The 24762-nt window shown below is 37.8% G+C and overlaps 1 protein-coding gene and 1 long non-coding RNA gene across 11 annotated transcripts in view; one reads left to right on the forward strand and one right to left on the reverse strand.

Moving 5' to 3' along the window:
- The window catches only part of NRG3 (neuregulin 3), a 1055421-nt gene that overhangs the window by 748745 nt on the left and 281914 nt on the right, over nucleotides 1–24762 (forward strand). The window lies entirely within an intron of this gene.
- Nucleotides 5626–24740, reverse strand: LOC144312469 (uncharacterized). 3 transcript variants are annotated; one of them, XR_013377952.1, is made up of 4 exons: nucleotides 24699–24740; nucleotides 17544–17594; nucleotides 15537–15661; nucleotides 5626–7902 (listed from the first exon to the last, which is right to left on the reverse strand). It is a non-coding gene; the product is annotated as an uncharacterized LOC144312469 (long non-coding RNA). The 3 variants fall into 3 exon arrangements; XR_013377951.1 differs by lacking the exon at nucleotides 5626–7902 and adding an exon at nucleotides 13953–14505; XR_013377954.1 differs by lacking the exon at nucleotides 5626–7902 and adding an exon at nucleotides 14548–15049.

Here is a 24762-nt window from a genome sequence, read left to right on the forward strand (position 1 = left end):
ACTAATAAATAGGCCAAGAAGTTCATCTCTTGCATCTATACAGCTAAGGAATAGCCTATCTATATGAGTGGCAAAACTCTAGGAAGGCTTCTGGAATCCCATCTCCAGTTTGCAAGACTTTCAGAGTTAGAGAAAAAAACATATAGGAATTAAGGATGTGTATTATCATACAATAGCATGCATCAAAGTATTTTTATTTAGATTAAAATCAGTAGGAAAATGCCCAGCCTTTCTGTTTGCATTTTTAAAAATATTGCGGGGCACCTGGGTGGCTCAGTTGGATAAGAGTCAGCCTTCAGCTCAGGTCATGATCCCGGAGTCCTGAGATCGAGCACCGCATCAGGCTCCTGGGTCAGTGGGGAGTCTGCTTCTCCCTTTGCCCCTCTCCCTGCTCATTCTCTCTCTCTCTCTCTCAACCTCCCAAATAAATAAAGTCTTTAAAAAAATATTGCGATAGGGAAAAAGAAGAAGAGAGAGTGAGGCAAACCAAGAAACAGACTCTTAACTATAGCAAACAAAATAAGGGTTACCGGCTGGGAGGGATGGGTTAAATAGAATTGTGGGAATTAAGGGATGCATGTGTCATGATGAGCACCAGGTGTTGTATATAAGTGTTGAATCACTAAATTGTATACCTGAAACTAATATTACAGTGTATGTTAACTGGAATTTAAATAAAAACTTAAAAAAGTATTGCAATAACAAAATTGAATTGCTTCTTTATTCGGAGTATTCATAGTTGTAGCTTATGAAGCATTACTTTAAGAGAAAACCAGAGCTTTGGTCTGGACTACCTTACAGAAGACCAACCTGTTTCTTCCTGCTATGGATGTTTGCATTCCTTGTCACTCTAAAGGTGAAGGGCAGCAGATGGCCCCCTGAAGCCATGTCCCTGAACCACAGAAGAGGATGGAGATCCTTCTCTCTGTCATTCCATTTGTTGTTCCCTAGGATAAGTCCCTGAATTTTTATTTTGTCTTTGAACAGTGTTTCTTTTGTAGTTTGGAGCTGCTTTTAAGGAGAGTTAATGCACTTGTTGGCCTCTGTGTCATCCTGGGGCAGAGAGAGCTTCAATCAGGCTTCTTTGTTTTCTGAGATATCTGAAATCTTCCAATTTGTACAATGTTTGTGCTCAGAAAGGTCTGTAGCTGATGTCTCTTTTAATCTTTTTTTTTACATCTCTCCTTTATGTCTTCATACTCATTTTCATGTGAATTGTTTTGTTTTGTACTTCTGTTTTTTTTCAGAGTGAGTTTCTGCTTTTGCATTTCTTATTTCTGATATTTTACATACGCTAAGACCCTCCATGCAAAAGTGAAGAGGTATGAGCCTCTTCTAATTCTCAGGCTTTTTCTTTCTCTTTGGACCATTTTCTTTCTCTTTATGTTCCTCCCTGAATCTCTTTGTGGAGTTGAACCTTGCTTAGAATTATAGAACAAAAGTGGAAACAGAAATTTTAGTTAGAATGACCAGCATTTAAATCTTGTTCTTTTTTTTTTTTTTTTTTTTTATTCTGGCTAGGTTGAATTGAATTTCTTGAACTTTAGTTTTGCCATCAGTTAATGAACAAGATGATAATATGCACTTTCCAGGAGCATTCCAAGTCTTGGAAGAAATAGCCATTGTGCCACTTTGCACGTAGGAGATACTCAAAAAGTGGGCCTGCCCTCACTTCCACCCCCACCATACTCTGAACTAGTATGTGGTCATAGGCAAGAACTCTGTAGCCAAAGGCTATCATAAAACTAGCATGTTCTTTATGAAAATAATAATTTATAGCAGATGGTTTGTCATGTTTATTGCTAAGGTAAGTAACTTTAAATTCTGCACAAATATAAATATTTTTTTCTTATTCTAGTGAAAACAAAAATATTGGAATTCTGTAACCATTTGGAAATAAGAATTTATAATATATAAAGAAAATATGATAATATAATAGCTAACACCTAATATTTTCTATATGGCATTCCCCATATTGAGACACAGAAAGAAAAGTTAATTCACCTAAGCTAATATTGATAGGAAGTAGTAAAGGTAATATTCCACCCAGGCAATCTGTGTCCGGGGCCTGTGTCCTTGTCCACGCAACACCACCACCACCACCACCACCAAAAAAAAAAAAAAAAAAAAAAAGTATTGTGTTTTTGTTATTTTATTTCAGGTCTGTGAAAAGCTCTACACTGACATGATCATATAATATTCTGTATCCATCTACATGGTTATTAGTGCCCTTTTTTGTCTATGTAGAGAAAGAGCCTATGGGAAAGAATTATCCATATAACTAATAATACCAAAACTGATGTGGAACTTAGCAAGTACCAAAAGGGCTATTCTAAGCCGTTGACACACATGAACGCTCTATAATTTTCGCTAACATTTTATGTGGCGTAGGTGCTAGTATTGCTCTCATATTTCAGATGAGGAAATTAGAAGATAAGTATTCTGAACAAAGCCACACAGCTAATCACTTCTGAGGCTGGAATTTGAACCCAGGTAAGCTAGTGCCAGAGGCTAGGTCTTTAAATACCGCCCTGTGCCCTTCTCTGGACTATGGGAGGTGTTGAGTTTATTTTCCTTTGAATCCTATCCACTGCTGAATCATGACAGTCCGAATGCCTGACACATTAGATACTCAATCAACATTTGATGAAGTAACAAATAGATTCAATTTTCTGAAAACTAAAATCTAATTTACGCAACTAACACACAAACACTTGCTTTTTGTAAAATACTTGGAACTTTTTTTTTAAGGAAGGTAAAAACTTCCTTCTAACACAAACTCCTCCCCAAGCCACCCTTTCTTCCCTTGTCATAATTTGAATCTTTATTTTCTGGACTTTCTCAGTAAAGATGAATATATTCAGTGGTGGTCAGTGTTTATGAATTGCTGTTGATCATGGCATGAGCCGATGAAGTTGGTGTTTGCTCTGAGTCCTCACGGTAGCTCAATATAATCGTGAATGTGGTGGTGCTTTATTCAGAGCCATTTCTTTTGCTATAAACACATAATAAATGCCCTAGTTTTATGATGCAGTGTTGGTGGAATTGAACTTGAAAGCTCAAAATCATGCAGATAATTACAAGCAGCTTCCATTTCAATTATTATCCAATCCCTGCCTGAAAGCTCCTTGCCCAGGGGTGTTAGCTGTGTGACCATGATGGCTGCTGGAATTTCAGGTATTCTGGGCAAAAGATTAAATGTCCTGACCACAGGCAAGTTTCTTTCTTTCCAAGCTTCATACTATGTTTTCTCTAGCCTTGCAGCCCAGGCTTTTTAGGCCAGCTATTACCAGATTTTTATATGTCAAAGAAGACTATAGCATTGAAAAACATAATTGAAGAATCATTCTTATTTAGTAAATTTTATTCCTCATAAGAAATGGTGTGGGTGGAGAGCTGCCTTTGGGGTAAGCATAATGGTACAATAATTATAAGCTTGGGTTTTGGAGCCAAATTGCCTGGTTTGAAATCTACCGCTACCACTTATTGACTGAACGATTAACTGAAACTGGGCAACCTAGTAGACTTTCTGAGACTCCATTTCCTCTCTCGCAAACCAAAGATACTAATAATACCAACCTAAAAAGATTATGGTCATTTGAATTAATGGAATCAGTGTGAAATACCTAGTGTGCTACAATTCTAGTAAATATTAGCTATCTAAATAATTTTAAAAGCTAAATAAAACCAACATATGCAGGAAGAACAATTTAAGGATAAGTGGAAATCTTTCCCACTTTCATGTGATGGTCAATATTAGGCCAATACTTCTGCTGAGAGCTGATGAAAACTTCATCTGGAACCAGGAGAATGTCAGTGTCCTATCCTATTTTTCTAGGACATACTGTTCCCCAAATGAACAAATGATGTGCATATCATTTGTCAATAAAATCGACACATTGTCAAGTAAAGGAATCACTCTTTTGGTTTCTTTACTATTTAATGAAGCACTCATAAGTGAACTGACTTATTAATGAATGTAACCTGAGTGAATCTGTGGTAGATGTTCTCCTTTGTGGTTGATAGAGTGCCTAGAACATTCCCTGGTGCATAGTAGGCACAAAATAAGTATTTGGTGATTTACAAACCACCTTCTTCCAGAGAAGAACTCTTCCCGTTGTTTGCATCTCTTGTAATACACCAGTGCTCATTAAGCTCCCCAGCATAAGATCCCAAGCCCCTTCATTTCTTCTTCCCTGGTACCCAGCACAGGCTGTGGCATGACTGATTCTCAGTGGCTTCTTGCTGCACAGAATACTGGGAAAGAAAATCTGGTCTTTGAAAGGCACTGATAGCTCTCAAGAGTGATGAGAGCCATAGATTCAAAAGAGAATTTGAAGAATAAAAGATTTATAAACCTTTCTAAAGGTGACAGAGTAGGACTAGGGAAACAAAGGACTGTAAAGCACTCTTTCCTTTGAAGCCCATGTCCTGTCACCATGTATTATTTGTCAGGTACCCCAAGTTTGGAAACTAAGCAGGACTCATTTTCACATGCCCACAGTTGCTTCCTTCTTTTTTGGAGCCCCCACTGTGTTCAGAAACATTGCAAACTGTTCATTTAGCTGTAGAGATAGATGATAGATAGATAGATAGATAGATAGATAGATAGATAGATCATAGATAGATCATAGAATGTTCATATGTTTATCTAATGATGGGAAATCTTGAAGTTTGGAGTTAGATCAATTTAGGGTAAATTATATGGCTGGCACATACTGGTTAGGTGACCTAGTTCAGTGTAGCAGAGACACCCCCTTTATGGATGAGGACTACAGATCAGTTGATTGTTTTTTAAGATATATTAAACAGAAAAAAATCCTAAAAATTCATACCTCTCTTAAATATGTTCTGATGGTCTCAAACATATAAATATATTTGTCAAACTTTTGGTGTAGACCTAAGGCTTTTCTTGAATATTGGTCTGCTGATTGAATTTCTTCCAGAAATCACTCTTGTATACATTTTATACATATAAACTATAATTTCCAGTTTCAGTTTCCTTAAATAGGACAAGAACTAAAAGTCTCTGTAACACATGCTATGAGCAGAATTGATAGACGTTCCCCACATTCCCTTTCCCAAACCATTAGCTCTGTAAAGGTACAGATGATGTTTTAATTTTAGTTTTTTACTTCCCTCTCTGCCTCCTTTCCTCCATATTTTCCTTCCCTCCATCTTCTTTTTTTCACCACAACGCCAACCATATAACTTTGTATATAGTAGCTTCATGGACTAGAGGAATCGTTTAAAATGAATTAAAAATTGCCTACTATAACACTTAATATACACATAACATTCAATAAAAGGGGTATCATTATCATTGCCATTATATTTATTTTTATTATCATATTTTATAGGTGCAAGGTAAATTGGTGTCACTAAGCTAATATTAAAGCAATTGGGGAGGCTTGGATGAGGAGTTTTTAACAAAGATCCATGAACCAAAAAAAAAAAAAAAAAAAAAAGCTAGTTGATGCAACTAAGCATCCTACCTACCCTGACAGTTGTACAAGTTGAAGTTTTCCAGCCCATTCTATTGAAGTATGTGTTCCATTTGTAGTCTTCTTAAGTAATAGTTGTATTTTTGTGGTGAAATTGTTATGCTTTTAGAAAAGAGTGAAGTTCAGTTATTACAGTCCAAAGTTGTTAAGGGATAGAGCTATAACTCCAACTTTCTTACTTTAATTTTCTTTACTTTTTCTTGAAGTATACACAGGCAAATAGATTTTGAAGAAGGTCATATTTTATGGGCAAGCAAGAGCTCTGAGGTTCAATTTGCATGCTGCTGTGTTGAGTTTACATCTTTGCAAACAGGATGCTTCTTGCAAAATTGCTTGTGTGTACATTCAGAATGCTCTTGTGTTTGTGGTTTAAAGTATTGGGTTAGAGATCTCACTAAGCACTAAAGTAGCATTAGCTCTCCATAGATGGCAATCCTATTATACATACAAGGATACATTTTAATAAGTACAGATAGAGGTTAAAGCAGAAGAATTGAGGAAGCAGTTGGTTCCCTCAGGGATAATGGTCACTATAATCATTCTTTTGCACCAAGCAAATAAATTAGAAATCTTCATTGCATCACAGTGGACAGAATTCACATTTTTATTTCTCCCAAAAGTGTTGGCTGCCTGATTCCAAACCAAGTCAATGTAACATGTCTTTTTACATCATTTCCTATTTTTGAAAAGTATTTAAAACTGAGCCAAGAGGCAAGTATATATAATGTTAGTAGATGCTTTAGGAAGATATATCTTTAAATAGAAACCTTCTCTTCCACGGCCATTAAAAACCAAATTTTAGGATTGACCTCTAGAAGTAAGTGAATAATCAATTCCTGTTGATGGAGCAGAGGAAACAATAAATTTTGATCAATATTACTGTTTCTGTCTTTTCTGTCTTTGATAATTACCATTACATGTGGCATTCTCTAAGACAAAGAAAAGATTAGTGAAAGTCTTGAATATATTCCAAGAACATCTTCTAAGTAACTAATGGAGCAGGACACCGTGGTCTTGATAAAAGTTTGAGAACTTGAGAGGGCAGGAAACATTTCATAGAAGAGGTGGGATCAAATCTGTGTCTTGTGCTAGAGAGGAAGGTGGGGTGGGGGTGGGGCATGGGAAAAAGCAGGTAGTGAAGGGACAGCAAAGCATTCCAGAAACAATTTGACTAAATTTGAATTGTAGAAAGTATCAAGGAAATTGAATTGAGGCAGATTCTAAAGGGCTTTGGTTGCTGTGATGAGGAATTAGACTTTACAACATTGAAGGATTTTTCAGTAGACATGTGACTTGATGGCAATGGGTTTGGGGAAATGAACATTTGGCAGGGGAAGGGAGGGCATCTAAGTAATTAGAGGGCCTGAATTTTGAATATTGAAAGATCAATGAGCAAAAGAATATAAAATGTAGATGGGCAAGACTATATAGATGACTAAGGATATAGAGGCCCCCCCCAAACTTAACCACAATCCTCATCTAGCAAGAGCCCAGCTGTTTTCCCTGTTCATCATCTCTGCTTCTCAGTGGCTCATGCAATTTTAAAGCAAGAAGAAATAATAAAATAATGATGAAGCAGATGCACTCTGTAAGTGCACCTTGGGATGAATAAATTATAGAAAGTGCCCTGCAGTGGGAATGAAGGAAAGGAATTATTGAAAGAAAATGGGCCTGTGATTTTCTCATTGAGTTCAAATTCAGCCCTTCTCAGTACAAAGGAAGTAGGTACTCTTGGTCTGGAGGCCTGAACAGGCCTTGGGAACCTGTGGTACAAAGGTGTCAGAGGGGACAGGGGGAGAAGTGGCTTGTCTCCATGCCTGTGTGGTTCAGGCTCTCTACTTGCCTCTGAATATTCTCTCTCCCAGTAGCACCCCATTCGCAAGAAAGTTTCTGTCCTCCTTCTGCTTAAAAACCTTTGAGAACCCTCCTCCACCTCCTATAGTTGAATTATCTCCTTTTCATTGGCATTTAGGACTCTGTGCCACCTGCAGACCTCTCCAGCCCTGTGGCCGAGTCTCACCTGGCTGAGAGACTCGCTACTTCCCAAAGCACCATGCACACATAGCTTCTTCTGTTTGTTGCCCTTCCTCTTCTCATCAGCTGGTCCCCCTTGACCCGGTACTAGCTCAAGCATCTTCCCATTATGCCTTCTTTGATCTCTCTTCTCTATGCAGTTATACCACCCTAGCTCATATTTATGGTGCTATTGCTGTCGAGTAGATACTATTCAAAATATTTAACAGATACTTGCTTTGCTGACCAGTCCTCCTGCATGTTGCTACCTTGCACCGAATGTGTCTCTATCACTGTCCAAATGTGCCTCTATGAGTGCCTGCGCAGGTCTGTGCACTCTTCTGAATCATGAGCGTCCTAAAGGCAGGCATCTCAGATGCTGTGTCTGGAAATAGAAATGATCACAACTATAATAACAAATTATATTTATGAATACTACTGACTTTGTTTTAGGCATGGTCCTATTGGACTTCTGTTTCATTGAAATTTTATAACAACCTTCTGAGACAGGTAATACTATTATCTCCAACTACAAGTAACATGGGGTAATGCTAGTAACCACCACATAGGGTCACGTGAAAATTAGATAATATAGTATTAAAAAATATTGTAAAATATTGTAAAATATTTAGCACATGAGGAGTTTCCAAAAATATTAAATAGCATTAATCACTTAAGGGATGTTAGTACTATACATATGTGACTCACTGCAGTCACTCAGGATTCAGTGTGTCTGTGTTTGAATCCTAGCAAGCCTTTATTTTGATGTATCTTCTTTTTATTGATTTTCCTCATAATAAGATGCCCTTTCAACTGGCTCGGTAAAACCCCTAAAATCTGATCAATGTATATTTTGCCCTTGGTTTTTAAAAGAAGTAAATATTTTGGCCCCAAAGGGAACAATAAGTGCACCTGGCTCAGAGAATAATGGGTGATGGGCATGAGACTTATTCTTGGATTTCCCAGAGAACCAAACACTTGGGGCCCTGTGACTTCATGTTAAAGAAACACAGGTAGAATCAATTTAGCATTCCTGCTGACAAGCTTCCATCTCAGTAAGTAAGCCATCATGCCCTCTGGAGCAGCCATCTTAGGTCAATTGAGACATTTGGCCTCATTAACCACTTTGGATTCATCTTAAGACTTTCTTATTTTTAGTCTTCCTAAGGCTTAATGGGCTTCAAAATGTACTTTGCCCTGGTTCACATTGAGTCTTACCAAACTCTGTGCTTTTACTCAGCAGGCTGTCAGCTTTTATATTTTTCTCTACGAGGCAAGGAGAGCCTTGCAGCTGCTTCTGGATGCCCAATTAACATTTCCATGTCACTTTACTCCTCTTTGTCATTATTCTTTATGCCATCTTTGTTTCCTTGATCACCGGGAATAGATCGAATCATTTTAGTATTCTGACTTAGCTCTTCTCTATGTTTCGAGTTTATCAGATTTAAATTATTCATAATAGAAATCTGTTCTTTCAGTAGATTCCTGTGATTCTGGTTTCATCGCCATTGTTTTGTTGTTGTTGTTTCTGTCAGAAGTAGAAATTGAACTAAATCCTGAAGGGTGGTCATAGTTTGGAAAGACAGAAAAGGGATGCTGCAGGCAGGGGAGTTTTGAAAGCAAAGATAAGAATGCAGTTGGGTGTTGGTATGTGTTTGTGGATGCGTGTGGAGTGGAGGGTGCACTGATGGGTTAAAGGAGTAATATCTGGGTAAGGAGGGGGAATGAGATATACATTAGAATAAGAGTGTCTAGGGAGCAAATCTCCACAGCTTTGACTCATCTCACTAACCATTTAGCAAAAAATGTTACCTCCCCAAATCTCATCTTTTTTATGCCCCTACTCTGGATTTTTCAGAGTCAACAGTGCCTTCATCTAGATTTCAAATGATTTCTCTGGCCATTTTAAACTCTGTAGAGCCCAGCACAAGTGACTTTATAAAAAGCTAATCTTCAGTCATCTTTTCCTACCATGCATCTTACATTTCAGCTACACCCAACAACAATGTGAAATCATTGAACTCTCTCCATGCATATTCATCTCTCAGATCACCACTCATATATGTTCCCCCTCTGATTTCCTATGTCTTGAGTGCACTTATGATCCTACATTAAAGATATGGATAAGATAATTCGTTGTCCGTATATTTCCCCAGGCATAATTACTCACTCCCCCACATGTGCATCCAGTGTCCTTGAACATATTTGTATTTTAGCGCTTATTGCAGCATCTCATAATTATATGCATATATGTCTAACTTGTCACCTAGACTTGAGCTCAGTGAAGTAGTGTTCACCCATGGTCCTCTTAAAAAGTTTCTCATGGTGTTTGGTAGGTAGCAGGTGCTCAGTCACTATCTGCCAAAGTGCTTTGAATGGAGAATCACTGTAGTTCTCTATTTGGGAAATCCTGAGAGTTGATGGTATAATCAGACTAGTTATTGTTTAATTAAATGTTTTCTACTGGAGATTTCTCTTTAATCAGTCTTCAAAACTTTTTTGGTTAACAAATATTTTTTGAAGATCCTTAGGGTCAAAATTATTTATAGGAAATCACTTCTGTGGTCGTTGGCCATTCACTTAGAAAGGATTCACTGCACCTTTCAATTAATGAGCTAATTTCAGTTTCTTAAATCACACTAATATTTATTTCCCAAGAAATAAATAAATTTCAGCATATAAATTAGAATTTTATTAAGTAGCAGGTTTATAAATCAAGTGATTTAGAATGGCATTCATTTAGAACTAATCCATAAGTCTTTTTTTAGTGAGAAATGAAAACATAGCCTCAATAATTTTAGATGTAATTTTCATACACTTTTTGTTATTGGATATTATAGATTGATTTCTGCTTCTGATAGACTTTGAAATTGTTTAAGCACATAAAAGTCCCAGTGCAATTTTCCACAGATAAATAGAGAGAAGGGGCCCCCAAATACAATATTTTATATGTCTGAATCCCTGATCTTTTAAAACAGTTCACCGTTTAGCAGAGAGAATGTTTATAATTTTTAAGAAGGAATCCAGCCGGCTTTGGTATACTAAAATGCTTCATATTTGAAAACTAAAACAAACATTAGGTGGCACCGTATAAAATTCTTAATCAAAACTGGTCAAATGAGGATCCCTGGGTGGCGCAGCGGTTTGGCGCCTGCCTTTGGCCCAGGGCGTGATCCTGGAGACCCAGGATCGAATCCCACGTTGGGCTCCCGGTGCATGGAGCCTGCTTCTCCCTCAGCCTGTGGCTCTGCCTCTCTCTCTCTCTCTCTGTGACTATCATAAATAAATAAAAATTAAAAAAAAAAAAACTGGTCAAATGTTGACGATTTCATATGATTCACCATCATACCTAGAGCTTGATTCTTTGGGAGGAAAACCAAGGAAGTAAAAATAAAATCTCCAAGTAATTTGAAGTGATACCTGAGAAAACTATCATGGGAATGCTGCTGTGTATGTAGGTATGGAATGCATGTTCCTAAAAACAATTGTAACCTGGTAGAGCAAGGAGTTGTTCTGCACTATGTATCCTGTGGCCGAATAAACCGAGACTGGTTTTCATTAATCACTTAATGCACATAAATCCGATCCCATTTGGAATGCTTAAGACACTCAACTACCATTTGAACTACCATTAGTGATGAGTGTGACAGTGCACGAGATGCTCAGGTACTACAAGCAAAGCCTTAGCTGAGCACCTGTAGTAGTCATGATAGGTTATGCCTCAGTAACAAAGCAGCTCCCCACCAATCAGAGCAGCCAAACACAAGTAACATTTAAGCTATGCTTATAATTTTCATGTGGATTGAGTGATAGCTACTTCAGGACAGATAGTGGAAGAGAATATTGGAGGGTATCTGAAGGTTTTCACTGTGTTGAGCTGAAGTAACATGTCACTCACATTACATTTCATTGGCTGGAACTACAGTCTGATTTAATTGGAAGGGAAAATGGACAGTGAGTGAAAAAAAGGGGGAGCAAAACCAGATATGGGTAATCATTAGACATCTCTACCAAAGATTTTAAGACTGTGGTGGATTGTGTAGTTCATTTAACACTTCTTTATACTTTTCCATGGTACCTTGCAAACGGGGACAAATGAAGATGAAAGCCTGCATCCCAAGAGGTTGTCTTCTACTAAAACTGTTTAATAATGACCAACTGCTTTTGTGTTCCTCTTTCCACGTGAAGCATTAGTCTACATCACAGAATTTTGTTCATTTTCATAGAACAATTCTGTATATGTAAGCAACATGGTTTACCATATCAGACAGGAAGTGTCAGCTGTATACAGTAGAACCGCCCAGAAGAAGGCATGTACACGAGAATAGAGTTTCTTATATTTAGAGAAAATTTAGGTTCAATACTGTTTTATTTGACTTAATGTTGGTCACATTTTTTTTCATTTTGCAGGAACATTAGGGAATCTCAACTCCATAATCAGTTGGTGTCCAATCTCTCTCTTGGATAGGTGAGGATTCCCTCCCCATCCACTCCCGCCCTCCATGAGCTTCATAAATCAACATAAATCAACAGCATGTAGATGGAGAAGGGAGTGGTACTAGTTGGCATGTCCTCCTCTAACAAAAATGTGGCTACCAGAAACATCAGGGAAAGCATCAATTATATATTATAAAGCAGAAGTCACAGTTCTATTCATTCTGTCATATATAAACTGAACAAACTTTCACTGATCTATAGAAACAGAAAACTTTTAGAATCTGTGCTATTGGGAAACAGACAGCATCCCATCCCACTACCTTCATGTGGCTAATCTGCTCTCTGTCTCACTGTATTGCCTGAAAAGTTTCCATCATCTGAAACACAAATTTCTCACCTTTCCTTCGGTATTTTGTTATCTGCACATTTTATTATATTTCCTCTATTTATTTAGGTATCTGAAAAAATGGTGTCCAAATAGAGCTCATCTCTTAAATCCCCGTTGCAGCCCTCCAGTGCCAGTCTCTCCCTGAGACTCTTTCTCTTTCTTTCTTTTTTTTTATTCTCTTTCTTTTTGATGTGTCTCTTTGTTTTACTCTTCTCCCTCTCCTAATCCCCATCTCCCTTCCTCTTCTTTTTCTCCTTCCTCTTATCTAGAACTGGCTTATTATTCACCTGAATTGAAATTCCTGGGAATAGGAAACATGATCCGCTTAAAAGAAAAGAGAAAGAAAAAAAAATGGCTTGTTTTTAGATAGCCCTCAATGAAAGTACAAGATTTTGAAGATATACAAATGTCTCTAGGTTTCCTACTCCACCCAACCTAGGAAAATAGCATGATAATGCCAAGTCCTATGTGAAGGGTTAGTGATGGGCTAGCGATGGGCTCTTGGGCTCTGATCCTAACCATTGCCTTATGACCTTATTTACATTGAAATACGGTCTTCTTGTTCTGAAGTTAGATATTACCTTTATTTGGTTTTCTCTAGCTAGCAGCCCCTTCCTCCTACATACTCACTTGGGAGTTCCAGATCCAAATCCTAGCTGCTGACAAACTGCTGTGTCTTACTGCAAATGTAGAGTTATGAGGCCAAGACTCATATTTTGGGATATTAATATCAGGCCAGAGATGTAAGTGGACACACAACAGGATCTCAGTAAATCTCTTTGGGTTTTGAAAATGATCTCTCCATTTTCTTCTTCTCTCTCCAGTACCTATTTCAAAAGATGAATCATCTTAAGAAAAAAAAGATGAAATGGACAGTGTTTTCATAAAGAAAAAGGGTCAAGAACTGTTCCAAGTGCAATACATGCACTGTCCTATTCAACTCTCACACAAAACTCAAGTAAATAGTATGGTCCTTTACTAGGATGAAGAGCTGAAGTCCAGAGTCTCAAGTCCTTTGGAAAGGCACACAGCCATGTGACAGAGTAGGGATTCCAGTCTGGGGCACTTATCTAGAACTTTACATTCCTTGGCTTATACCTGAATCAGAATTCCTGAGACCAAGAATCATGATCAACTTTAGAAAAATAGCACAGACACTTAGTTTACATACACTTCTACTAATGATTATTAGGGCAACGATTCTTTTCATTTTTATATTTTATAAAAAAATTAGATCATCAGGAATGTGTGTGACTTTACTACCATCTCTTGGTAAAAAAAAAATACCTAGGTCTACAAACTTGGGCTTGCAGACTTGTAGTTATGCATTTTTAAAATTATACCACAATATATGGAATTGAGAGGAAAAAATATGTAGTACTCAGACTCTGAGTCAGAGAGAGAGTTCCCTCATCATCATGTTCCTATATATTTAAGATGGGTCTATCATCTGACCTAGTAATTCATAATTTTTTGGTACACCATCCAATTCTTTACTGTTAAGTAATTTTATTTCTGCTATTTTAAGAAACAGAAAAATATGCTCTAAAGTATAAATGTCAGCATGATATGTAAGACAAAAAGATTGACAAAACAAAGAGGAACAATATTTGTAGAAAGTCATGTATAATACAACAGTGATTCAGTGTAGTAGTATGGAAACTCCATTACGTTATTATCAGGAAAAAGCTGGATAAACTATGTGTGTGTGTGTGTGTGTGTGTGTGTGTGTGTATACACACATGTATATTTTCTAAAATATAGTTTTAAAAACCTGTGACTAGATAAAGAGCCAGAAGAAAATTTCTCTGCAGTTTTAATAGTAGTTACTCCTGGAGAATAGGTTTTCCTGTTTCTCTTTCTATTCTTCATTTTCCAAATTTTCTACTGCAATTAGTTGCTTATCTCTATACTAAGGAAAATAAAGACACTTCATTAAATGGATAGAATTTTTAATAACTATTTTTGTACATTCTCCAAAGGAGATATTTCCTGACCTTTCCTGGATGGTATGGCTGCCATTTTGTTTTACACAAGAAATGACAACTCCTCTTCTGTCATTTTGAAGTGCCGCATTATGCAATAATCTAGAGGGTGGGGAGAGGCTCTCCCTTGAAGCCTTTACCTGCAAGCTTTCTCCTTTTTTTGAGTCTGCACCTCCATCTGTAGCCCAAGATGAGAAACGATGTACTAAATCACCTTGACAGTTGTCTGTTTGCATTATATCATCAGCTCCTACCTCATGTGCTGACACCACACTCCTCACATCTCTTATTTGGCTCTCTCAGGTGCAGGCATTCTCAGACAGAACAGAGAATCATTGCTTTGCTTAAAAGACACACGGATGTTAGAGCTATCTTCCCAGAATTTCCGCACAAAGTTATTATTAACTTTAAATCAAGGATAGGGTTCCTAAGAGGTTAGACCAGGCCATGCCATCCTTTATGTAATTTTACTGCTTGACTCAAAGCTATTTTCCTCGGGAGACCATCGCAGTGTCAAAAATTTCTCCTTTAGGCAGAGGAATCATTGACAAATTTATGATAAGAATATATATATATATATATACTTAAAATATATATCTAAGATGGTTATATCATCTGACCTTGTAATTTGTGATCACTTAGAATGAATTGGCTTGAAAGGAAATTACTTCAGGTGAATTAGGAACAGGATAACAGTGGGGAACATATCCAGAGGATGATGCCTATAGGGAAAAGTCATTTGGAAAAGTAAAAAAAAAAAAAAAAAAAAAAAAAAAAACCTTTTTTACTGATTCCCATATTTCCTGGAGCTAGCCATGGATGGGCTCAAAAAATATCTGTTGCTAATATACGACCAGCATTTTCTGGGGCCATCCTAGCAACAGGCATGATGTGGAATGCTAGCAGTGAGGACAGAGCCAGACATATGCCACCTCATGGGAACTTTCAGCCAAGTGGGGAACACAATGCCAAGAAATAAGCAAAAGACCTGGAGCTTTGAGAGAAGTGTATCCAACTTTGCCTGGGCAGGAGAAAACTAGCAAGCTGAGAGCCTTGGCTTTTTCTTAGTGAATTTTACCATTTTCAATTAAAATTGATAACACATACTTTTTGTCCAGTCTGACTGCTGATACATTGTAAACTAGTTACTTAAAAATCATTACCTATGATTTAATTGTGATGAATTCCCTCCATGTTATCTTTACGTACCTTAGGTTCTTCCATCACCTGATCCTGTTCTGCTTGTTTGTTTACCTGTGTGACTGCCTCTTCTAGGCTGCCGCCTTCAGTGGTCATGGTCCAACTATCAGGTGCTGTTACATAGTAAATACTCACTAAATGTGGATTAAATGAGAAACAAAAACAATTCTATCTTTTGAGTCTTATATGAATTAATTCTATTTTTAAGGGGCATCCAGTGAAATAGATGCTTATAATGACCAACTTTATTTTCTGTTGAATCCAATCAACCAACATAAATGACAACTCTAACACAACTTCAATATGATTACAGTTGTTGGATGACAAAGTAGGAAAAAGTCCAGAAAATTAAGCCAAAGCCTACTTAAGAGAAGCAGACTGGGAGAGGCTGTCAAATTGAAGAAAGGTCATATAAAAAATGATGGAGGAGTCTGTGCTCCTGAGGTAATCTGGTTCTCCTCCAGAAAACCCAGGCAGCTAGCCATCTTGTTGTTGCGACCCTCCCACCCGCCCCAGAAAGTTCATTCATGAGCTTTCCCTCTGCAGAGAAGAGAGGATCATGCCTATTCATTTTCTACCACTGGAGCTGAGAGCTATATACAAATGCCACACCTGATTTTATGTTAACATTGTCTAAAATATTCAAAAAATAAAAATTGAAACACCATATTATCAGCAACCTACAGAATTCATGGGCACTCCTTTGCAAGTGGAATATTGTCATTTTCAAAATGACTTTAATGAGTCTTAAATTGGGTTAGCATCATCAATATGTGGGAAGAGGTAGGGAGTGGAGGAAAAAAGATCCTTGAGGGCTATAGGGGATGGGACAGGGAGGGAAAGGGACCTTCAGACCTGATTTCAGGCAGCTATCAATAATGTGTCATTCTGTAATTGGCCTGAGTTCCAGGGAACCATCAGTATCTGCCTTTTAGGATCAATGTGCAGTTCTGTGAGCTGAGACAGCTTAGTGCTGAGTGGGCTGTAGGTGAAGTACGCCTGCCCTATCTTAGAAAGGCAGAGGACCAGCAAGGAGAATCCATCTGACATTGTAAGCAGCCAAATTAATCAAGAACAACCAATTTTTCAGCTCTACAGAGCTATATTTCCATGGTTATATTTTAATAACTTCAAGTAACCTGTAATTTCCCCAATTCCTAATTGTAATATAGCATGTATATAAGGAGAACCCAAAAGTATTTAGATTTATACCACAGATGAACTTTTTTTTTTTAAACATCACCTTATATACCATTTGCACAATAACAGGATAAAGTCAGCTGCACATATGTGATTTGTTGGTTTGATCATGAAAAAAAGGTAACGACGCTATTGAAGTCCTGGTTAGTGTGAGAAGTGGTGCTTAAACAAGGAGCAAGGTTACACAGGATGATATGATATCACATCTGGGAATCTAATAGGGAAAAGTTTACTCAATAATATATGCTTTAAAAATCCAGAAAGTTTATGGGATGCCTGGGTGCCTCAGTTGATTAAGCATCACCTCTTGATTTCGGCTCAGGTCATGATTTCAGGGTCATGAGAGAGAGCCCTGTGAGATTCCCTGCTCAGCTTGGAGTAGGCTCAAGATTCTCTCTCCTTCTCCCTCTCCCTCCTCTGGCTCACACATGTACAGTTGTTCTCTCCCTCTTGCTCTCGAATAAATAAATAAGCAATCCTTTAAAAAAATAAAAATCCAGAAATTTTAGATTTGTCATTTGCAACAATATGGATAGACCTAGAGAGTATTATGCTAACTGAAATAAGATAAAGACAAACACCATATGACTTCACTTATATGTGGACTCCAAAAAACAAAACAAATAGATTCTTAAGTACAGAGAACAAAGTGGTGGTTGCTAGAGGGGAAGGAGTAAGGGGATAGGCAAAATAGATAAAGAGGATTAAAGAGTACAGACTTTCAGTTATAATATAAGTAAGTTACAGAGATAAAAATACAGCATAGGGAATATAGTCAATAATATTGTAATGACAGTGTATGGTGACTACACTTACCATCATAAGCAGTGAGTAATGTATGTGTTGTTGAATCAGTATGTTGTACGCCTGAAATAAATATAACATTGGATGTCAATTATACTTCAATGATTTTTTATATTTAGAAGAAAATAACATTTTCATCTATCTACATTATTTTTTGGAGACACAGTATGGTGATTAAGAAAATGGGTTTAGGGTGCCTCACTGCCTCATTGGCAGGGCATGCAACTCTTGATCTCAAGGTCATGAGTGGAAGCCCCACATTGGGTATAGAGTTTACTTTTAAAAAATTATAAAAATAAATAAATAATAAATAAGAATTTATAAAGAAAATGGGTTTGGGCATCAGACAAAGTCAGATTCAAGTCCTAGTTCCGCCTCATTCTTGTTCTGTTTCATTAGCAAGCCAAAATCTCTCAGAGTCTCAGTGTTCTCATGTGTAAAATGGGAGGTCATATAAATGAATGAATGAATGAATGAATGAATAAGTAAATACGTACATACATAAAGTATCATATAAATATCTAACTCCTAGGATCGTTGTGAGGAACAAATGACAATGCACATAAAGTACCTCGTTCACAGTAAGTATGTTAGCTATAAATACTATTTATAATAGTACTCAATAAATAGCTCCAAATTCCACAATATTCCTCAAACCCATTTAACGTGAAGACCTATACTCTTTTCATTATACAATTGCACTGTGTAATATTGAAATCTGAAAAATAATAGATGTTGGTTTCATAAACATTTCCATCTATGGATGACTCACGTGAACTTTGGATCATACAACCCTTTTTTTATGAATTTATTTTTTATTGGTGTTCAATTTGCCAACATATAGAATAACACCCAGTGCTCATCCCGTCAAGTGCACACCTCAGTGCCCATCATCACCCAGTCACCCCCATCCTCCACCCACCTCCCCTTCTACCACCCTTAGTTCGTTTCCCAGAGTTAGGAGTCTTTCATGTTCAGTCTCCCTTTCTCATATTTCCCACTCATTTTTTCTCATTCCCAAATGAATGAGACCCTATAATGTTTCTCCTTCTCCGATTGATTGACTTACTTCACTCAGCATAATACCCTCCAGTTCCATCCACGTCGAAGCAAATGGTGGGTATTTGTCATTTCTAATGGTGAGGAATATTCAATTGTATACATAGACCACAGCTTCTCTATCCATTATCTTTCGATGGACACCGAGGCTCCTTCCACAGTTTGGCTATTGTGGACATTGCTGCTATAAACAAAAAACGCCGGGGTGCAGGTGTCCCGGCGTTTCATTGCATCTGTATCTTTGGGGTAAATCCTTGTAACAGCTTGTCTTACTAAGAGTATGTGGGTTTACCAAGGCAAATCAAATTTTCTGAAATATTACTGTTTTATGGGCACCTGAACACAAAGGCAATAGAGAAAGCTTTATAGGAAGACCCTGAAATGTCATTAGGATAAACTTGTACTGAACTTGAAATGATTGAGTATCTAGCCCAAGCAAGTCCCTATTATGTGTTCAATCAATACTTTTGGGAGGGAAGGCAAGAGGGAAGGAAGGAAGGAAGAAAGGAAAGAAGGAAGGGATAAGAAAGGGAAGGGAAGGAAAGGGAAGGAAAGGAAGAAGGAAACAAACAGGAAGGTACAATCAAGCAAGATAGAATTAATTACAAAGATTGGGGACTTTTTTTGCTCAAGTTGTTTCAAGGCTCTCCTCAATCTAGGCGCAGCCCAAAATCATCTCCATCCTTCCACTTTTGCCCCAAATCAGACCCACATCCTTTCTTCATTGTCAAGCCATATTTAGGATATTGTCCTTCCTTCCTAACCTCTTGCACAATTCCATTTTTGGAAATTTGCCCTTCATCTAGTACTTAACCTAGCATATTGCATCCATCCCCAATATTCCTGGGCAGATGCCCCACTCCCTTAAGTGAAGGATGTTTCTCTGTTCATTTATTTTATCCTTTCATATTTAATGCTTTATATGTGCCCTTTCCCCAGTCCTCATGCCCTCAATAAGAAGGCACCATTCATGTATTAGTCTTCCTCAGCACACAGTAGTTTACAAATGAATATTTGCTGACTTTTTAAATATTCATACATACTTTTATGGTGCATATATATATATGTATATGTGTGTGTGGTGCTATCCATTTCTATAAATCCATTAAGAATGCATAGCTTGCTCCAAACATCAATTCAAATACAAAAGAACAGTATAGGAGACGAAGGGTATGCATGGTGAAGCAGGATGACTCCATCATGCTTTGTCCATGGTCAAGATGAAATTTCAGCAAGGTAGGTACAGTTAGGGATATGGTATTTCACCTGTGGATGCCCAGCTGGCTACAGCCCATGTGAATCTGCTTTTAGCACTTGACAGACATTGCAGGTGAAAATAATTTTGATCAAAGTCCCAAGTTAGATCATACACTGAAAATTGATTCATCTAGGTTATACCTTAGACTGAGAAATATATTGGAAGTTTTCTACCCGAGAAAACCAGCTTGAAAATCATATAAGGCTTGTCACTCCGGGAGACTTAGATATATGAAAAGAGTTTGATATGGAAGTTTGGAAAGTACCTATACTAAACTGAACTATTGCCAAGATTATTAACACTTCACTTTGATGAGCCAAGAATTTCCATTTTCCCCATAGGGGAGGATGTCTCAGATAGTCTGAGGTGGAGAGAGGGCACAGCTTTTTATTTTAAGAATAAAGAATTTCAACTTGAAGAAAAGAATCGCGGTGAGGTTTTGACAGAGCCTGTTGGGAAGTAGAGGCAAGCATGATGTTTTATAAATGTTGGTATTACAATCAGATCACTTTGGGTAGGTGCCTTCTGATCATCTAATTAGGATAATGTCAGCTGGGCTTGAGAACCATTTCTTTTTTATAAACCATCTGTTTTGTCATAAAAGTTTCTTTATAAGCCATTTGCAGGCAGAGCATTTGTTCTTTTTTTTTTTTTTTTTTGACATTATTTCTTTGTTCTCTGTTTCTACATCCTGTGTCCTGAAAGGTAGTTTTCACCTGTCTGGGAAGGATGTAGGGAGTGTAGCAGAATAAACAAAGAAATGTTTGGCAAATTAAAAAAAAATCACTTGATTGCAGACACAATTGTAGGATTAGTGATCTCAGACATTGAAGAGCACATTATCTCCAGTCCTTCTCTCTCTCTTTTTTTAAGATTTTATTTATTTATTCATGAGAGACACCACACAGAGAGAGAGAGAGAGAGAGAGAGAGAGGCAGAGACACAGGCAGAGGGAAAAGCAGGCTCCATGCAGGGAACCTGACTTGGGACTTGATCCCAGGTCTCCAGGATCACGCCCTGGGCCGAAGGCAGGCACTAGACCACTGAGCCACCCAGGGGTCCCTCAGTCCTTCTCTTGAAAAAGCAGTTCTATTTCCAAAATGATGAGCCTTGGATCAAGTTGCCTTCTGAGCTTTAATTTTCCTATTTAAAAATAAGAGTAATAAAAATGGGAGATTTTATAAGGAGCTAAATGCAATATTAAAGGACAATACAGGAGAAACAATATGTTGTCATCAATGACACATTAAAAGTGAAAGTATTTTATAAGCTAAGTAAAAAAATAACAGTTGTAGCAGTTGGACACCTTTCAATCATTGGGACAAACAGTTATTGACCACTAGAAAGAAGGTTAGTATGAGTCATTTAGTAATGATTTCTACTATTGGTGGCTCACTAATTTTCTCTACCCTCGTAAGTTCTTTCTCCAAATCTGTAAGTATAGTCAGTCTTCTGCAAGCCAGTGAAGTTAATGACTATGAAATAACCATTCAGTTTTTTTTTCCTTCATCTTAAACTTTTAACCAAAATGCAAAGCACAAATCTGTCACACTCCTGCCTCCAACTTGATCAAAATTACATGGCTCTGCTTGAGCCCTGTTGAGATCCCAAGAGTCTGGCTACATATTAATAGGTCAGAAGTAATCAAAAGATCAAGAGCTTCAATCAGTTCGGGAATGTGTGGATAGAGCCTTGTGATCAAGCAGCGAGCACCAGTTATGAGCAATTGAAGGTTCTCAAGGCATTTCAGTAAAGTGTATTGGTTAAGGAAAATTTTCAAAAGCACGCTAAACAGGTAAGGAAAACAGAGCAATCTTTTTGGGATTGTGAATTTCTTGGCTGTAATAGAAGCAGCGTTGATGATATTTGTTTACATTTACACGGCATCTTACACTATTCTAAATGCCTTAAAACATATGGGCCACAGCAAGCCTTGGTTCCACCCAGTTCATCCCAATTTGCAGATAGTAAGGTTGAAAACTATGGCAGAAAACAACTCAAGATTCACATATGCCTTCACATTTTGAGTGTCTACTAACTGCAGAACTTTCTCATTCCTTTTGTCATGTAATATTTCAACTTCCAAGAATGTGTTATTATTGTCCTCACTTATAGAAATAGCGAAGGCTCAGGAACTTGGCCTGCCTCAAAAGGAGATTGGTGATAGAGCTAGGATTTGAACCCCAGAGTTCTGATCTTTTGGGAAGTGTGGCTGCTGGCCATGCTCACAGCCTGAGTTACTCTGTGAGGTGGATCCTGGCAGTGAGGAGGGAGAGGAGAAGAAAACAAGCCACAGGGCAGATGGCAGTGCTGGGTGGGAGAGGACTGCACTGCAACTGCCAGGCTGTAATGTATTTCGTCTGGTAAAAGTTCATGAATACCTAACAGGTATGGACTCCAATATCCTAATCCTTGAAAACCCTTCCTAAAAAACATCATGTCTCTAGTATGGACTTGATAGATTCTCTGCATTCATATTGTTTTTGGATGCCCTTAGCACTCCTCAGACCCAGTGCAGTGGGAGGACAGTTTGATTTCTTTGCATGAGATTCCTCATTCCAGAGAAATACTCATAACTGGGGCTGTTATCAATGACTTCAACATCCTTTCAGTTGCTCAGCCAAAGAGCTTTGGAAGCATCCATGACCCCTTGCTTTCTTTCACATTCTTTACCCGGTGGCATAAAGTTGTTAGGCTCTACCTGGAACGACATGTAAATGTTACCACTACCCCTCCCTCCACCACCACCATATGTGATTTCTAGATCATGCCTTAGATGAACCCCATGCCTTTTTTTCCCTATAAAATTCTGCCCCAAAAGAATCCTCTACAAAACCTTTGCATAATTGAATTTTTCTCATTTCATGTGGTGGTATAAAAAATATCCCTATGAAATTTCAACTTCTATCTTTTGATCCTTCCTTTCAAATTCTGAGCTTCTGAGAATATGTTTGAACTTCTAGAGGTGTATTGTCCATCGTGTTAGCTCATTCTCAGATTGCTTTCATGTCATCCCTCCCCTCTCCCTCACGTGCACACGTGCACACACACAAACCCACCCATCATTCAGGTCTTTATCCCAACCACTAATATAACTGTTGTGAAGGACAAGCACAAGGGCTCAGGCTACAGCGGGCTGCTCCAGGCTTCTGTCCAACCTGATATTAGTCAGCACTTTAGAGGGACAGTTGATGGTTATACTAGCTATAAATCTATAAATCCAGACTATATCATATCCCTCTCTCTTGCCCACAAGGACATCATTTGCTCTGCTAAAAATCAAGAAGCGCTCTATCTATGTCATTCTTCTAGTTTGCCAGTCTACTAATGCTACCAAAGGAGAAAATTGTATTAGATTGACTTGTCTTATTATTCCAATGCATGAGGGAACCTTGTCATAAATCTTTAAGGTTTTAATATTACGGCATTCCCAGTTTTATTTATGCATGTCTGTTTTCATCTTTCTGAAGTGACCACCTCCGGTCTATTGGCAGCTCTGTCATCTTCCAAGATTTTGCAAATGTTACTTCATAATTATTTTCAGTGGTATTTACAATGGGTTCATTCATCAAGTATCATTCATCCAAATATTTTTAAGTATTGGTATTTGAGGCCTGACTCAACTCATAATTCAACTATATAGTTGCTTAAAATCTTCCTCATAAAGGAAGGTGCTCAGAATATTACATTAAGAAGGCAGGTTGAGCACATGCATCTGTCTTGTGGCCATCCCACCCAAATCGCTGAATGGTAGAAGTAATACATGATGAGAATAACTTGATAATAGTGCTATCATAAATTTTGGAGGTGTCAGTTTTTGAATAGAAACTTTTGAAAATTGAATGCATATTGAATTTGTTTGTTGGAAAAACAGGTATGGAGGAAACCATTACTGACAGAAAAGTAAAGGGGGAGGCAGGTTCTGTGGTATTTGAATTTCATGATCAATAAATGCATGATAAGCCCTTTGCACTAGTGCTTCTGAAGCTTTGCATGTATTTGAATCACCTGAGGAACTTGTTCAAATGCAGAGTCTGATTAGATGAGCTGCGGTGGTGGCCAGGAGTCTGCATTTGATGCCAGAAAATGCTAACACAACTGGTTCTTGGGCCCTGCTTTGAATAGTAAGAGTCTTGATCTGAGGCTCTCTGGAGTGCCTGGCAGCCTATTTTAGCAAGTCCTCCAGGGGAACCTGATAGAAGCTCAAATGTGAGACCCACTGTTAGTAGATGAACAGGTGCATTTAGTACCACTGATTTATTACTCTCCCTTTGCCTACACTTCCATTCCCTCCTGTTTCAAGCTATAGGCTCCACAAGTATTTTCTCCCCAAATTAAAACCTTCCCTAACTATGCTTTCAGATAGAATTAGTCAGTGCTGCTGAGGAGGGCCTATATTGTTGATTTATCACCAGGGGTAGAACATAGCCAACTTGGAGATAACCTTTAACTCTACAATCTACTTGAAAGGTGAACAAAAGAAAAGGCAGCTCTACCCACTGAGAAAATCTACCCAAGAGATCCATCCCAGGTTGAACCATTTCTTACCTTGGTATTTGCATGATGGGGTCCCAAGCTTTCTTGTGAAACTCACCTTTCCTTAATTTGGCTGCCAGTTGGCACCCAAACCACCATTTATATGGAGCCTGTTTCTAGTTTTACTTCTGTTTTTTTTTTCTTTTTTTTTGTGTGTGTGTGTGTTTAGGGACCACCCCAGGGCAACCATAGAAGCCAAACATATATTAAAATAGTTGAATCTTATTATTCAAAAATTAAATAATAATAATAATTAATAATATAATAAAAATAATAAAAATAAAAGCTAATAAGTAAAATATTAATCCTCCTACCTTGTTAATAATCTGGAAGTCTAGGTTCATATTTAGAATTTTGGACTCTTCAGAGTTCCCCATG

Source organism: Canis aureus, chromosome 4, assembly GCF_053574225.1.
Source record: "Canis aureus isolate CA01 chromosome 4, VMU_Caureus_v.1.0, whole genome shotgun sequence".
NCBI lineage: Eukaryota > Metazoa > Chordata > Mammalia > Carnivora > Canidae > Canis > Canis aureus.